The following is an 18,660-nucleotide window of genomic DNA, read 5'->3' on the forward strand; positions in this document are numbered from 1 at the left end:
GCAGCGCCTCAGACCGCTCGGCTAATTCCGCGCGGCTATTTAGGAGGAAGCAATATATTTTGTTGACCTTTCTAGGAATGTACGCTCTCGGCACTTTAACCGTCTGGCGCATAGCTTCCCCTACAGTGGACAGCTGTTAATGGTTGCTTCTTAGGCGTTTAAATAAGTCGTGAGGGTGCAAATGCATACAATCCACTACAGTGGACACCCCCTACTGGTGCTTCATGCTTTTGCAGCCTCATGACACACTGAAAAAGCCAGAGAAGTGATTATTAAAAGACGTCCACTGCAGTGAAAATCATGCAGCAAAGGGTTAACAATAAAGTACATCGTGATGCAGAACGCGTCTCTTGCATCGTCTGCCGCTGGAATTGGTTGATTATCTCTGTGATGCTCTCCTGCTTACCAGAGGGAAACGTAAAGAAACACGCAGCTCTTCTTTGGATCTTCTCTGTTTCTTCTAACATTCCCAATTCAGGAAGATATCTTACGGACAGTGAGTGCTGCTGCTGCTGCTGTGATGGTGGTTAAGGCAATAGTAGGTTGTGGAAGACCAGAGTGTCCTCGGCCAGCATTGGATCACGGTCTGTAACAATAATAATACCTAAGTATAATGACACGCATATACACGCACACACACACACACACACACACACACACACACACACACACACACATAATGATAACACAGCTTCCAGTCACATTAATTTAACCACCGCCTATCTCCGACGTCAGGGTGCAATAACCACTCAGAGACGGCACGTGGCAGCACTAGCAGTGAAGGGTAGCAGAGTGTTCGGAGATTCGCATTACAAACTTCTAGGACTTGTATAGGGAAGTGAGTACATAATATTTTGAACAGGAACCTACGTCCGGAAACGTACCGATCCCGTGCCACTGCCGTTTAAAAACATGTTTGCTAGACGGGTATGCAAAAGGGTAGTCATGGTGGGAGGAGGTTACTTCGGATCGACTGATGTCATTTGACGTCTATCCTGTTTCGAGACTCATTCACGAGTCTGAATGTGTTAGAGCAACATGACTGAGTACACGTTTGTAGAACACACCTACAAGATCTTTCCGAACGGCGAAGATCACGGTAATACACACATCAAAAAAAGTTTTGCATCACCTCGGTTCCGAGAATTCCGAAACCAGTACAGAAAATTGAAATAGAGATCAACATATACATTATTTCCGCCCTTTTCATTGCTCATGAAAGCCACACATTGCATGTTGTACCACCATACAGCGACAACTTCAGAGGTGGTGGTCCAGATTGCTGTACACACCGACACCTCTAATACCCAGTAGCACGTCCTCTAGTATTGATGCATACGTATATTCGTCGTGGCATACTACCCACAAGTTCATCAAGGCACTGTTGGTACAGGTTTTCCCACTCTGCAACGGCGATTCGACGTAGATCCCTCAGAATGGTTGGTGGGTCACGTCGTCCATAAACACCCCTTTTCAATCAATCCCAGGCATGTTCGATAGAGTTCATGTCTGGAGAACATGCTGGCCTCTCTAGTCGAGCTATGTCGTTATCCTGAAGGAAGTCATTTACAAGACGTGCAGGATGGGGGCGGAATTGTCGTCCATGAAGACGAATGCCTCGCCAATATGCTGCCGATATGGTTGCACTATCGGTCGGAGGATGGCATTCACGTAACGTACAGCCGTTACGGCGCCTTCCATGACCACTAGCGGCGTACGTCGGCCCCGCATAATGCCACACCAAAACAGCAGAGGGCGTCCACCTTGCTGCACTCGTTGGACAGTGTGTCTTAGACGTTCAGCCTGACCAGGTTGCCTCCAAACACGTCTCCGACGATTGTCTGGTTGAAGGCATATGCGACACTCATCGGTGAATAGAACGTGATGCCAATCCTAAGCGGTCCATTGGGCATGTTGTTGGGCGCATCAGTACCGCGCTGCGTGGTGTCGGGGTTGCAAAGATGGACCTCGCCATGGACGTCGGGAGTGGAGTTGCGCATCATGCAGCCTATTGCGCACAGTTTGAGTCGTAACACGACGTCTTGTTGCTGCAGGAAAAGCATTATTCAGCATGGTGGCGTTGCTGTAAGATTTCCTCCGAGTCATAATCCGTAGGTAGCGGTCATCGACTGCAGTAGTAGCCCTTGGGCGGCCTGAGTGAGGCATGTCTTCGACAGTTGCTGTCTCTCTGTATCCCCTCCATGTCCGAACAACATCGCTTTGGTTCACTCCGAGACGCTTGGACACTTCCGTTGTTGAGAGCCCTTCCTAGCACAAAGCAACAATGCGGACGCGATCAAACCGCGGTATTGACCGTCTAGGAATGGTTGAACTACAGACAACACGAGCCGTTTACCTTCTTCCTGGTGAAATGACTGGAACTGATCGGCTGCCGGACCCCTTCCATCTAATAGGCGCTGCTCATGCATGGTTGTTTACATCGTTGGGCGGGTGTGGTGACATCTCTGAACAGTGAAAGGGACTGTGTCTGTGATACAATATCCACAGTCAATGTCTAACTCCAGGAGATCTGAGAACCGGGGTGATGCAAAACTTTTTTTGATGTGTGTAGAAGAGCTGCTCGTCGCCTTTATCAAGATCGTTCTCGGCAACGTCCGACTCCATCGCAAAATTTTCGCCACAATTACGCAAAGGCTTCGAGGAAGGGTATCTTCACCGTCAGCAGGAGTGACGGTTGTGCTCCAAGGAGACGCTGCACACCCGAACTGAAAGAGTCCAGACTGCTTCACGTTGGAGAGAACCCATCAACGAGTACACGAGTAATTTATTAGGCTATTAAGGAGTGGAACTGTAGAACAAGTGATGTATTGGGTCACACCTAATCAATTACTTATACAAGTGTCGCGTTACCAACTCGTTTTCAAATGACTGTAGCGCGGAAACGGTAAGTTTCCGAACATGGTCTCTAATTCAAATCATTATCTACTCAGTCCCCTCTAGAAGTCCTAGAAGTTTGTAACGGGAACATCTGAACACTCTTTGTAAAGGTTGTCGGGGGCATGCAGAGAAAAATTGCACTCGTTGACGTAATGTGGGACTGGAGTGATTTATCTGGCGTCCAAGAGGGCGTGATCATTGGCTTTCGGGCCAAGGGTGGAAACATTTGCGAATTTGCTAAGTTTGGAAACTCTTCTCATGCTGCCGTGATTAAAGTATACCGTGCTTGGCAAAACGGAGCTATTCAGAACCGACACCAAGGCATCTGTGATGCACCACAGGCCATAGATGACAGGGGTGAACGACAACTGCAGAGATGTGTTTGTGCGTATATACGTGCAACTGTCGAATAACGGACCGCACAGATGAAACAAGCAGCTACCAAGAGTATCTTCTCAATGAACGTTCAACGGACGTTGCTACGTATGGGCCTGCGCAGCTGTTGGCTGGTCATACACTGGCTGCTGTTCGTTGGCTATGAAGGTTACAATTCGCAGCAAACACCCTGCATGCAGGTGGGAATGTAATGGTCTGGGAAATGTTTCCGTGGAATTCTCTGGGTGATCTCGTCGTTCTGGAAAGCAAAATGGATTAACACAAGTATGCATCTATCCCTGGGGATCATGTCCACCCCTACATGCAGTTGGTTACTTCCGCGGCACGATGCATCTAGCAGCAGGACAGAGCAACATGTCACACAGGTCACAGAGTATGTGCCTGATTCAAATAGCACTAGGATGAGTTTACCGTACATCCTTGGCCACCAAACTCCTCGGATTTCAATGCAATCGAGAATCTGTGGGACCACCTCGATCGAGCAGTTCCTGCCATTGATACTTAACCGAGAAACCTAGGGAAGCTGGCCACGGCACTGGAGATCACATGGATCCATATACCTGTCGGGTACGTTCCAGAACATCACTAATACAGCCGGCCGGTGTGGCCGAGCGGTTCTAGGCGCTTCAGTATGGAACCGCGCGACCGCTGCGGTCGTAGGTTCGAATCCTGCCTCGGGAATGGATGTGTGTGGTGTCCTTAGGTTAGTTAGGTTTAAGTAGTTCTAAGTTCTAGAGGACTGATGACCTCAGATGTTAAGTCCCATAGTGCTCAGAGCCATTTGAACCATCACTAATACACTTCCTTCACGTCTCGCGCTGCAAAAGTTATTGATACAGACTTTTGAAGGGTCGCCATTTAATGCAACTGGACAGTCTAATAATAATTAGAAATGCATGGACAAAATACACTGATCAGCCAAATATTGACCACAGGTCTGCAATCAATACAAACCCGTCCATGACAGCAGCGTCACCTGCCAAGGAATGACTGCTAGTCAGACGCACGCACGGTGCACGTGAGCGTGCTGTCCGTGTGTAGAATGGGGAAGGGGCGCGATCTATCTGAGTTTGACCGACGGCGATTATGATGGCCTGGAAGCTAGGCACTAGCGTTTTCGAAACAGCACTATTTGTGGGGTGTTCGAGGATTACTGTGTTGGGTGTCCTTAACACGTGGCAAAACCAACGTAAAACCACGTCCACACGTCGTGTGGTTATGCGGCCCCCACTCACTACAGATTTCGGACGTCGTAGGCTGGGCACACTGGTAAAACAGGACAGGTGGCTGTCTGTGGCTGAACTAACATTAGACTTTGATCCTGGGCAGAGCACAAGTGTGTCTGAACACACAGTGCATCGAACACTCCTAACGATGGGCTTCCGCAGCCGACGACCCATGCGTGTGCCAATGTTAACACCACGACATCGGCAACTATGACAGAAACGGGCACGTGAACATCGGCACTGGACGTTGGCGCAGTGGCTGAACGTTGCGTGATCTGATGAATCCCGATACCTTCTTCCTCATGCCGATGGGAGGGAGCGAATCCGTCGTCTTCCAGGGGAAAAGCTCCTTGACAACTGTACCGCGGGACGGAGACATACTGGCAGCGGCTCCGTTATGCTCTGGCGAACATTCACGTGGGCATCCATGGGTACAATGGAGCTCGTGGAAGGCACTAAGACAGCCAAGGAGCATGTTACACTGGTTGCAGACCAAGTACACCTCTTGATGACGATCATGTTTCCCGACGGCAGTGGCAGTTTTCAACAATATAATGGTTCAAATGGCTCTGAGCACTATGGGACTTAACTTCTGAGGTCATCAGTCCCCTAGAACTTAGAACTACTTAAACCTAACTAACCTAAGGACATCACACACACCCATGCCCGAGGCAGGATTCGAATCCTGCGACCGTAGCGGACACGCTGTTCCAAACTGAAGCGCTTAGAACCGCACGGCCAACAATATAATGCCCCATGTCACAAGGCGAGGAGTGCAATGGAATGGTTCGAGGAATACAGTGGCGGGTTCCAATTGATGTGCTGCCCCCCCTCCCCCCCACTCACCAGATCTGAACCCGATAGAACAGATCTGGGATGTGAACCAACGTGTCGTCATACCTCATCACTCCCCTTCCCGAAATTTACGGGAATTAGGTGACTTGTGTGTGCAGATGTGGTGCCAGCTCGCTCCAGCAACCTATCAAGGTCTCATTGCTACCACGCTACGATGCGTCGCCGCTGTTATCCGTGTCAAAGGTGGACATACTGACTATTAAGTAGGTGGTCATAATATTCTGACTGATCACTGTACTTACTGATAGTTTTCTTCTTATTATGCCCGCCCGTTCGCTGCTGCTTCCAGCATTTCATCCTTTCAAAAATACGAATTACAGACAGCAAATTATTACGCTCACGCAATCGAATTACGAAAATTAAAGTCTGTCGTGGAGTCGGGGACTGAACTTTGCGCGGGATCCCGTGTTGCTTAAAATTTCTTGATGTTTGACCCTTGCGCGAGTCGTAAAGAGCTCCGCAAATACCGGAAAATATTCGTGGAATGAAACTGACCTCGATGTGACAGACCAAATGCCGAACATTGACTGGATTTATTATCCACAGAATAACTTATTAACAGTATTTCAGTGGACTTTAAAATCTGGTAGCTTTGTACACGCTGTGTGTGCAGACTGCCCCAGTTCTTTGGATGTACATCAGAGACTTGGTGACTACTTTTGGGAAACCCATACCACGGAACTTCGCTAGGAGAGGCTACATGGCGAGGCGCATGGGCCGGCCGGGGTGGCCGAGCGGTTATAGGCGCTACAGTCTGGAACCGCGCGACCGCTACGGTCGCAGGTTCGAATCCTGCCTCGGGCATGGATGTGTGTGATGTCCTTAGGTTAGTTAGGTTTAAGTAAAGTGCTAGGGGACTGATGACCTCAGAAGTTAAGTCCCATAGTGCTCAGAGCCATTTGAACCATTTTTTGAGGCGCATGGAGTGGCAGACTCCGTGGAAATATTGTTGATGACGCAAGTACGTCGAATGGAGACTTGCGTCGCGGCACGACCCCTCTGGTGTGCGTCAAATATAAAAAAAAATGCTCCAGCCGAAACCAGAATCGTACCACTATTTCAGCTAATAAACACTTACTTTATTTTTGGTGGAGCCCTATTCGAATTGCTCACGCTTGCTCAATTACAAAAGCCGCTGAGGATAAATGCCAGCCAAACTCTCGTCTATTTCATAAAATGCCCTTGCTGCTTCACATTTTGCACATCATTTGCCGACACGTCAGTGCCCCGCGGCCGCACAGCGGTTGGCAGCAGCACAATGACGTCGACAAAGGCGCATAACGCAGCTGGCCACGGGTAGAGGGTTAGGGACAGGGGGAAAAAAGAGGAAATTCCAGGAAATCCCAGACATTGAGATTCCATGAAAGCTGGCACCAAAAAGTGCTGACATCAGCGATATTTGGCAGAATCATCAGTGACATCCTACTCTCTTCGTGTGTTGTCAACAGAAATGATAGGCACCTGTCTGGACACCTAGTCAGACGTAGAACTTTTTGTCCCGTTACTTCCAGTTCAGACATGCGCACAGCTCGCTACTGGTGAAATAAACCGATATTTAAGGCCTAACCGTGACTAGGAAACGACTGCAGTAGGTTCCTGCTTCGAATCTCGGCAAGGCAAACCTTTTCCACCTCCTCATTTCAGTTTGTCATCTCGCCACTGTTGAAAAAAGTTCGATATCTGACATTTGAGTGTGCTTAGTTAACAAGGTACTGGTTTCTAATCCGCGTTCAACGCAAACTTTACTTCACGTCGTTTCAAGTTTCAACATGCGCACACTTTGTTACTTGTGACTGAAATCATACGTAAGCTCTTTCGTGGATAATTAACTGCGACCATACTTGCTGGATAGGAGTCCCATTTTCCTGTCTATTACAAAAACATTCATCACGTAATTTCACGTTGTAGCTTGCTTTTTGATTAGTCTTCTATTGCACTAAATTTGAGTTTATAATCGTTAAAAACTGTGCGATCTCTAATAACGTGTTTCCTGATATTTGCATTATCGTGGTATTAATTGACATTTGGGTTGATAGCCATACAGAGCAGTCTCCTCAAGTGGTCTCTTGTAGAACCCAGTTTGTACAGTCAAACGACTGTACCGGAAAGAGTTTAGAGGTCCTGCAGGAAAGTTACGTTATTTGGATGCATACAATTCGAGCGGAACACAATTCAAGTCATTAGCATACTTATGATAATGATATAAAAATATTACAGAATACGTGCCATCGAACACTTGAATTATGATTTTATAGAACACATCGTTTACAGCTAGAGCACAGTCAAACAGGAATAAACCCTTCTCAAGCGACAGAGAACGTGCTCCACCACTTGCAGTAGCCTGGAAAGCTGCCGAAAAGTAGTTGTTGCCGGACGTGTTTGACGGCGACAAATATTTGTTGGATGTTAGAGATTGGTTCGGACCTTTTCACTGTGGCTGTCGGTCAGGAGACAGGTTATTTCGCAAAAGCTGCGTAAGGTGGCGCAGTAGAACGAGACTGTCGGTGTACGGAGCATTACGTCGAGATGGACACTACATGAATTATTGCTACAAGGTGGTTTCGTTAACCAGTCTGCCCAGCAAAGTTCTCGTAACAGGAGACCAATCGTTCAAGCTGACAACACTTTCCTTCGTTCAAAAAGATTAACGCTCTAGAGGAGGAACGCCAGATCTGTTAAATGGTGAATCTCTGACAAAAATAAGAAACTCCAAACATTATCCAGCGTAAAATTCATTCACCAAACAAAGCATCGTATCAGAGACCAGTTTTCTAGAAATGTTAATAAATTTAAATGACAAATGTTGTACGCTATCCAAAACATCATTAAATAGATACCTGTGTTATGACTGACGTATTTGAGACAGAAAGCTTTGCTAAAATTTGATATAACTAGCAGGAACCGTGACTATTTGGAGAGGAACGGGCTGTTTCTGATTGCCCACTGGCTGTACTCTCGTTGTATGTTAGTGCAATCCTACGCTCAGTCGAATGTGAATGACTTCCGAGGCGAGCTCCGTTTAAGTTTTGTTTAACAATGTTTCTTGGGTCGGAATGTGGCAATAGGTAGCGCATGGTTGTGTCGGTTATTGATTCCCTTTATGTCATTAAATATATTACGTTACTTTTCAGCCGACAGAATTGTACTTGGTTGATAATGAGGATGGGTTTAATTCAAATGTGTTTTGAGAGCGAATTCCGCTTGGGTTACAGCCAGTTTGGACATTGACTGAACCTTTTGTCAGCACTGTTGTTGGTTCTACTATGCAGTCGTCAGTACGAAGATTGAACAGACATTTGCTTTACAAGAAGTGCTACTGTTTTTGATCTAGTAGGTTCAGTGGCGATTCTTTACGTAAATTGGAATGGTGACAGCATATAACGTCCACAGTGTTTTTAGTAATGCAACGTTTTCAACCGATCGTATATGAATACACAGGAAGAGAAGAAGCAGTGTTGTTGCGGATCGGTGGACATTTAGAGGGCGATATGGACGCCATGATGCCCTTGCGACGTCACTTCGAAAGTAGGATGAGCATCTTGGCCACATGCAATGTAGACCTAACTGCCATAAAAAAATAAAAAATAAATAAAAAAAGCAGGCAGAGGCTGTGAAGATGCTGTCGATAAAGTATACGAAAGTTTCCTACAGTCTGGGAACCAGTCAACATACGCAGTTACTACCGTCAAGAGATATACTGTGATATCCGAGCTGTCATTGAGATTGAAAGAGACAGTCATGAAGCAAATGCGTTTATCATACAACGAACCCCTTGAGTGCGACGTCGCAAAAGACCTCTGATGTTTACGACATTCGACGCCCCACTTATTGTCTACCATGCAACCACAATATTGTTTGCTAATAGCAACAGAGGGTGGTACTGGAGGTATTCAATGGTGAGCACAGCATGAGGTTGCGGAATATAGTTGAACGGCTTAGTGAACGAGTAGCTCTCAACAGCACTGCAGTGTCAGTGGTGTTGACACAAAGCAGAGCAATGGCAACGATAAACAAAGCAATCATTACATTAAATCTACAACGACAGTTCCCGAAGTTGACATTTCGTGGGATAGGAACCCAAGGAATTTCGCTGGGTGAGAAAGAAATGGCATATGAAATATTAGCGTTTCTGCAAGATGACTCAGTGGAAAGTGTTGTGTTGTATACGATCGACTGTGTGGACAATGCACACGAGGAGTACAATGATGACGATACGTGCTTAACAAGGGAAAGTAATATTGAAACAGGTGCCGAGCCATGCTGTTCATCATCCATGTTGGTCAGGGAGCCACAAATCCCGTCTACAGAGAAACGTAGTAAAGGGCAATTGTTGCCCAAGGAGCAGCTATTAAATATAATTACGTACTTGGAAGATTACCCGTAGCATAGTAAAGAAACAATTACTAACAGATTTCGAATAAGTACGCAGCAATACGACCGTGCACTGTAGAAGAAAAACTACGGATGTTCAAGGGAGGACAGGGCGCACTTGTTACAAAAACAGACGTTTGAGCGTTTCAAGGATGCTCGATACAGTTTACAGGATGTGCATGATAGTGACCTATTACGTCATGTGCATCAAATTGCGCGTGACGTAGATTACAGTGATGTCAAGGGAGGGAGTGGATGGTTATAAAACTTGAAACAGTAGTATAGAATTGGAAGACGTAAGATAACGAAATTTCAAACAAAGCGCCAACCTGACGATGCACAGCAAACTGCGGATTCAGCCAGAAATTTTGTAGAAGAGGTAAACAAACTTATCCCATCGTTCGGTAAGGAATTTGTTTTCAGTTCTGACCAATCGGGATTTGAAGAGGATATGCATATGAAAGGAACCCTAGAAGTTAGAGGTACCAAGATAGTTGAATCAAGATCAGCTAACATCAATGCCTTCACGCATTCGTGTACAGTTATGCCGACTTTTAATCTGGATGCTTAATTGGCTGGAAAGTTATTTATTGTGCTGCGAGAAGTTAGAGATGCTCTGCCCCCTACGTTTCTTTCTCGTGTGCGCGATCTTGCAAGGACAGTAAGGAATATTTACGTCAAAACAAGCAAGAGTGGGAGAATGGGCGTAAGAGAAGTACAACTAAGTCATGATCACTGGTTTCGGCCAACAGCTGGTAAAATAACTTGCTTTTGCTTGATTTCTGGTCTGCGCATAAAAGTCATACTCCTTTAAAGGAAACTATCCATCCTGAAAAGTGTGTGACGTGGCAGTTGATACCACCTGGAACCACTGGACAAATTCAGTCTTTGGATATCTGTTTTTTCCGTGCTTATAAAACATATTATCACAACATCTGCAATTGTGTCTTAAAGGATAGCCAGTTCCACGATAAGCTCCACCACAGACTGTTTCGCATTCGGCTGTATGCCTTCACATTCTCTGACACTTTCTTGGACGACAAGAGAGTGCGGTGTTGGGTTGCACGACTCACACGCCACTTCCAGTTGAGTTACACATTATGCGTGCAGCCGATCCTCTTCTTTGGGTCATCAGCTACGTCGCTCTCACCGTTTAATTCTTCTCCGAAGACAGTATCAAGTTAAAGGGAATAATATTAACCAACTCTCTATTCTTGAAATAAATCAAGTACTCGTAGACTCTTGTGATTTCAACCACAATATATTTGCTACCCTCATCCCAAAGTGACAATTATTCTGTACAAACTCCAGCAAGCCAACTGGTTCCAAGATAAATGTTAGAATCGACTAAACACTCATACACTTACACACGTTCTGCCTCATGCAGAGCCAGAACATGAAGTAAGAGTCTCTATATAACACACGCTTCATCTGTCTCTGTAATAATCCTCATGACACCACAAAACACGGAACATTATACAAACACTGTTAGACTTTTTGATTAAATTTCAAGGCGCTGCTGGTAACCACTTGTCGGGGCTGCTCGTCTGACGCAGTTCCTGGCTCCTCGTGACTGCTGTCCCTCCTGCACACACCGATATGTGTGGCGCAGTAAAAAGGCTCTTTCACCCTTGCCATTAAAATATCAGGTGTTCGAGAAGGTGGAGAACGAAGTGTTTCTAGAATTTACCCCGAAATTTTCGAAGCACTACAATTCCACCAGCTCTCATCACCCCGATACACCAATGTGATTCTACATGAGTTCATTAAGAGTGGATACCTAACACGATTTGTAACTCCTTAAATGCTCACCTTCGATCTTAATGTTGTGAGCCTCTGTGGTCACTGTGACGCCACATTTTTTACTCGATGTTCATGGTGCAAGTTAACCGTTTGGTTTGAACGTTTCTTGAATGTTGATGATGTCCATTTTATGAAGTGTAATACTTACATCCCATTGAAGGTTGATCTCTGCATCTCCCAGAGACTCATGTTCTGTTGTCCTCCTGATGCAAATGGTGAGTCGTTAACAGCTAATATTTTTCCTGTCATAATTGTTAACGTAACACTTTCAAATGAGCCTTACTAAAGATTGAATTTGCGACCTTGCACTCAAGTGATTCCTTGTTACACTGTTCATTTATTCGTTGAGTGAGCTGTCAAAAGAGAAGTGTATCTGTACGTGCTGGAATATCGGTTGTACAATAAGGTTGAGTTATAACACGTTGATATTCAAACGTCTCAAATTACATAAAGTGACACCTGCAAGGTCGATGGTTTCGTCACCCTCTCTTGTTTTGTCCACGACAAAGAGTACGCCGTGCCCTGTCCATAAATACGTAGTGACAGATAGGAGAACCACTGAAAGTATCACGCCATGCGTGCTTGCAGAAAATGAGTTTACCAGTGGAATAGACCATATTTCGAATATCGTTCCGCACAACTACAGAATTACACATCTCACAGAGTTCTTGATACCAGCTCTTTTAATGATTGCTCAGACAAAATGTCTTACGTGGAGAGTGGACGATAGACACAAATCCAGATGGGTCCATTGTGTGACTGTTAGCACCCTCTTGCCAATTGTAGGTTTTAACGTCAAGATAGCGAAGTCATTTGGAACAGTGTTTCTGTACTGATAATAGCATGTTATAGTGACTGAGATTAGAAATCGGTGAACAGATATAAGAATGGAGCTCTAATAATGTTTCATTAGACAACAGGTCATGCCATTTCTACATGTAGATATATATATGAATCAAATACCACGTTTCATTCCGAGTTGACAACTGTAGAAATAAAAACTAACTACGAATAACAGAGCTTCGAAAACACTTTTGGGACACAGTCTGTAGCAGTACTACAATTTCAGGAACTTAACAAAATTAATTGACTGTGGATATGGAAAGCGCTCACACAATGCAAGAAATGTTGAACAGTCCGAAATTGAAGAATTGTTAGTAAGACGACCGTTGTTTCGCGAGAAATGGAACATATAAAGAATATTTTACTATTGAGTAAGGAGAAGGAAGATTGGTTGAAGATGACAGTATGTTCTCCAACGATGTTTTGAAGGACGGAGGCTGTCTTAATTGAAGATGTGTAGATGGAATACGCGTTTTCTTTCAGAGACTAACGGAAAATACTCCAAGCCCGGGTGGTTCAATGGCGAGTTACATAAAATGAGATTTATGTTATATTTTCTAAAAACTCCGTGGTATTATCAGATACAGACGTATTCAGTTATCGGATGACTCACAACCTACAAATTCAATTTGAAAATGTAATGTTCATCAATCACATATTTCAATAAAGCTTGAGCCGGCCGAAGTGGCCGTGCGGTTAAAGGCGCTGCAGTCTGGAACCGCAAGGCCGCTACGGTCGCAGGTTCGAATCCTGCCTCGGGCATGGATGTTTGTGATGTCCTTAGGTTAGTTAGGTTTAACTAGTTCTAAGTTCTAGGGGACTAATGACCTCAGCAGTTGAGTCCCATAGTGCTCAGAGCCAACCAATAAAGCTTGAAGACCAATGATAATGTGCCCTTCAGAATAGTATACATATTTCTGCACAGTGATTAAGGAAGCGTTATCCATTACCAATAATTGCTATGTGTGATGTGATGTGCAGAGTGATTCCTCAAGTTAAATAAATTTAATCGCGAATTTCACAAGGGAATTGCAGACTTAGATTTTCCGAGATACTTGAACGTCGGCCTCCGCTAACTTCGAGAAGTGTCACCTCAGACCATTCTGACTTCTGTTTCCCTTTCTACAATTAATATTTGTGAATGGAAAAATCCATTCGGAAATACGAATAACTCAAAGTGTTTAGCTTCACTGACTATGACAATAAAATGTCACTTTTACTAAAATTCTCTATCAGACACATTACGCCTTCTCTTCTCTCTTAATTTTTTTAACCGCAACTCTGTTTCATAAATCATTTGCATTAAACTGCACATCTTTATCAAAGACATTTATGTCATCGGAAAATAAATCAGAAAAATCTTTTAATCATTTTTCATACCTAGAGAAGTAGTGGACCAAAAGAGTATCCCCTCTTTCTTCTCCTACTTTAAAACACCCCTATAAGATTATAACCCTTTTCTGTCTGATGACATTATAGAAAAGCCTTTCGCTTCACTCAAAGGTGTCGTAAAGTCATCTAGTGAAACGAAGGTATACTTATGGTTTATCAAGGTAGCATTATGGGTCCTCTGTTGTCCTTAGTCTACATAAATGACTTAGGAGACCATTTCAGGTTGCTCCAAGATTATACCGTCATTTAATATCTAGTACACTTATCAGAAGATCAAAACGAATTACAAAATAATTTTACAAGATATTTGTATGGTTGCAAAAGTGGAAATTGACCCTGAACAATGAAAAGTGTGAGGCCTCCGCATTAGTATTAAAAATGCATTAAATTTCCGTCATACTATAGACCACATGAATTTAAATGTTGTCGATTGAATCAAATACTTAGGGATTACAATTACGACCAACTTAAACTGGCACCCTTACATAGAAAATGCTGAGGGAAGGTGAACTAAATCTGGCATTTTGTTGATAGAACATTTGAAAGGTGTAACAAATCTGTTAAAGAGACTGCCTAAGCTACGTTTTTCCGTCCTCTTCTGAAGTACTACTGCGCGTTATGATAGCCTTTCCAGACAGGTTTGGCGAAAGACATCGAAAAAGTTCAAAGGCAGGTCACGGTAGACAGGGGAGAGTGTCACGCATATGATATGCGAGTTATGATGGTATTCAGTAAAACAAAGGTGTTTTTCGTTGGAGCTATATCATTTCTCGAAATTTCAGTCACCAACTTTCTCCTTCAAATGCTAAAATATTTTGTTGACTCCCATCTATCAGAGGTAGTCAAATGAAAACGAGACAGATGGAAGAAAAAGCCTAAATTGTTTAATATTTCAAAAGTAACAGCCATAACTGTTAATCCACGTACCTTACTGCGAGACAAGACGGTCAATGCCTTCATGGGAAAAATTGCGGTTTCCTACGGAACCTTGATCATACCCAGGCCCGCACTTCTTCGTCCGAAGCAAATCGGCGGCCACAAATGTTTTTCTTCAGGGTTCCAAAAATATGGAAGTCGCGTGGGGAAAGATATGAAGTGTATGTGTAAAGGCTTCCCACCGAAAGTTCAGAAGCGTATTCGATACAACTTTGGCAACATGTGGGCCGGCCCCTGCACATCCTCCATACAGTTCCCATCTTTCCACATGCGTTTCCATATTTTTAGAGCCCCGAAGAAAGACACTCATGTTCGCCTATTTGCTTTGGACGAAGAGGTGCACGCTTGGATACAAACATGATTCCGTTGACAAATGTAAACATTTCCCAGGAAGGCATATATCGTCTTGTCTCACAATGGGATAAATGTAGTCATACTTACGACGATTATCCTGAAATAATTAACAGTTCACTTACTTTTTTCCCATCTGTCTCGTTTTTATTTGACTGCATCTTATACATAGGGAGAAATGACAGTCGTGATAAAATAAGAGAAATCAGAGCTCGCACGGATAGATTTGGATATTCATTCTTCTCACGTGCTGTTCTAGAGTGGAACGGTCGATAAATAGTCTGCAAGTGGTTCTGTGCGCCCTGTGGGAAACACTCAAGTGAGAAATATAGAGTTACAATGCAGAAGGACGAAAGTAATCTTTTACTTCCACATCTCACTGGTAGTTGCAATAAGGCAGGGAGCAATTGTAGTTGGTTAGTAGGCAGGTTGAACAACACGTTCGAAACAGACGAAAGTGAAAGCGTCTTGCTGTCTGATAGTTGTGGAGTCGGCCGGCCGGAGGCGCCACTGTGGCTATTCCATTGATTTGCGTGGGTGGCGAGTGGCACGCGGCAGTGCGACCGCGTGCAGTCGTCGCTTGGTCGCCCGCAAGTCAGCACCGGTACCAGCAACCGGCAGCCAGCTATCAGCAGTCAGCAGCAGTAGCAGCCAGCAATCGCACGGGTAAGTACTCTCTGCCAGACAGCTTTACATTAGCGCTCAGCAGCTTTAAAGAACGCTCATTAGAAGTTGATCTCAGCAGCAAAATCCTCAGATAGTGAGTGGCAAACTGTTAAAAAGAACAGACTCTGGTATGCAGTTTGACTTCAGAAGACTACGACCCATCCACAAATAGAAGACAACGGTAATTTTATTCGCTGTTAATGCCAATGTATCATACAGGAGTGGTGCATTGTAACTGTAGTCGATACTGTTGTGTTTTGCACGTGTCTGGTTGTCTTTCTCGCATTTCTATTGTCATCTTTTTGAACTGTTATCTGTGTGTACATTCCACTACATAGTCAACACTAGGCTCATGAACTATTAACGTACTGACAAAATGTTCGCAAGTTTTCGTTTTCTATATCATTTTTATGATGATGTAACGGCAGGACAGAAGAGAGCATATAAAGTAGAGTTACAGACGAAAACCTGTATGGTTCTCTGAAGGGTTTTTGAAAAGCCTATGTCGTGAGTACTAGCGCACGTGACTTAGAGGATTCTATTAAAATTAGAAGTTAAGTTGCTCTACATATCACGCGAGAATAAAAAGCAACAACATCGAAACAACAGAGTCACATGTCAGTTAGGAAGAAAAATATTTTTATCTTCTTCGAGGTAACTGTCGTCAAGTAATCGCATAAATCATTGTCTACACTTTAAAAATTAATTCAAGAAACTTCTGATATAAATGAGACGGAGATTTGAAGAGAATAGTTTCCGGGAAATACTTGTACATCAGGGTCTATTTCACGTCCTTGGTCTTCTTCGGTTACGCATGTTCCAAGTCTAAGATTGAAGCTAATTCCTAGAAATTCTCGGTTACTTTCTCTGGCAGAAGAGAAATAAAAATATTCTATGTCCGGTACATTGTAATTACGAACTGAAATAGAGAACATGTTTTCCAACCTAGAAGATGATCATACATTTTTTTTAAAATTCATATCACGTGAGAAGAATGAGTAGCATAATTTTCAAGAGAATTCTGGTGACTCTACGCTAGTTTCAGCGTTAAGTCATCTTTAACAACTGTCGTATTTGTTATCTTCTTAACATTTCTATGATGCAAGTATCCGTTTATACAATTCAATTTCGCCAGGGGCAAAAACCTTAATAGCTTACTTGATATCGATATACCGGGTGCCTCTCCTACGGGTCGCCGGGCGAATTCTCTCTAGTGTTTCGAAAAATATTAAAAACTTCATTTTTGCAGCGTCACCTGGTGTCAGCCGAGACAAATCCTACTCATCACGCCTTTCATACGAGCCCAGTGTCGACGTAATTCGTCTGTTTGTTTCCCCATTTCAAGAAAATGATTTTTGATAGAAAAGTTTACACGCCCATTAGATAGTGCGCTACCAGATTAGTGTAGTGCGATATTCGTTTTACACACACACATTAACAGTGACAGTAAAACACGAAGAACAACCAGTACTCCAACAGCGACCAAGCAGCGCGCTTCTGCATGGCGGTAGCAGTCAACGCGGGCCAAAGCGGTGCTGTCCCTGCTGGTGTACTTATTATTCCTCGTGTTTTACTGTTCAAAAATGGCTCTGAGCACTATGGGACTCAACTGCTGAGGTCATTAGTCCCCTAGAACTTAGAACTAGTTAAACCTAACTAACCTAAGGACATCACAAACATCCATGCCCGAGGCAGGATTCGAACCTGCGACCGTAGCGGTCTTGCGGTTCCAGACTGCAGCGCCTTTAACCGCACGGCCACTTCGGCCGGCTTTTACTGTTCCTGTTAATACATATTGGTAAAAAGAATATCACATTAGACTAATTTGGGACTGATCTGCCGAAAGGGCACGTAAAATTTAACTTTAAAAATTATTTTGTTTGTAACTGGAAAGAAACTGACGCTTTCCATCGACGCTGGGCGTCGCATGAAACATGTGATGAACAGTTTTTGTTTGGGGTTAGTCCGTCTACACGTTGTAAAAACAATATTTCAAGTATCTGCCGAAACAATAGAGAAAATGTACCTGACGGCTCGTAGGAGAGACACGCTGTATACATTTGTCACACATCCCGGAATGCAGACACATACAGCCGTCTTCATGGGGTTCGTCAGCCCAATGCCAATTTGGTCAAAAGTTAGCAAAAGAAAGTGGATTCCTAGAGTTCGTCCATTGCTCGAGACGCAAGTGGAATTTTGCTACTTTGAAAATTGTAACATTTATTTAGTCCAAACACAACCATTTTTGGCTACTGATAACATTATGACATCTAAAACTAGATGAAGCTATTTCATCTAACAAACAGTAATCTTTAGTTACCAGCTGTTGTATGTGTTAATCGTTAGGACACATTTTTATTTAGAATGGCAGCCGACGACTTGAAACTGCACTGAGGATGAGAGCTGGTTGCGGCAGTTACGTTTCGGTTCTGAACGATACGAATTAATAATTAAACAAAGCCTTCATGTTAGAATACAGGTGTCTGTATACTCGAGAATCACGCCCAGATTATACCTTGATAGTAGGCCATGTTGCTCGAAATTACCTAAAAATTATATTTGGACCGACAATCAACCCATGTTCTCCAAGGTCAAAAGAAGGACCCGTCTTCGTTCACATTTTTCAGTAACAGGACAGTCCCATAACGTCAGCACAAAATGTTTGCAAGTATCCTATCATAAACATTTCCGCAGGAAATCCCTGGTTCGCTGTGGGCAGTTTGGGAGCGAGCCAACGGGGCTGCAGGAAATCGATCCCGAGACGGGGAGATGTAATCAGCTGGCTCTTTTTGTTCACAGTCTGCGCAGGGCTCTGCAAAAAGTATATGTTACGGTGTCGAATTGATTTCCCTGACGGTGCAACACTGCCTTCAAATAAAAATTAACCTGCCCTTATGCAAACGTCCTTAATCAACTTTTAAAT

The 18,660-nt window shown here is 43.9% G+C and overlaps 1 protein-coding gene across 1 annotated transcript in view; it reads left to right on the forward strand.

The window, feature by feature from the left end:
* The first annotated feature begins 15,654 nt into the window (after positions 1–15,654).
* LOC126183408 (calcium-dependent secretion activator-like) overlaps positions 15,655–18,660 on the forward strand; it is a 1,473,721-nt gene continuing 1,470,715 nt past the window's right edge. Inside the window, exon 1 of the mRNA XM_049925356.1 lies at positions 15,655–15,737. The gene's annotated coding sequence lies outside the window, so the exon portion shown is untranslated. The remainder of the gene's footprint in view (positions 15,738–18,660) is intronic.

This window comes from Schistocerca cancellata, chromosome 4 (assembly GCF_023864275.1).
Source record: "Schistocerca cancellata isolate TAMUIC-IGC-003103 chromosome 4, iqSchCanc2.1, whole genome shotgun sequence".
In the NCBI taxonomy this organism is placed as follows: domain Eukaryota; kingdom Metazoa; phylum Arthropoda; class Insecta; order Orthoptera; family Acrididae; genus Schistocerca; species Schistocerca cancellata.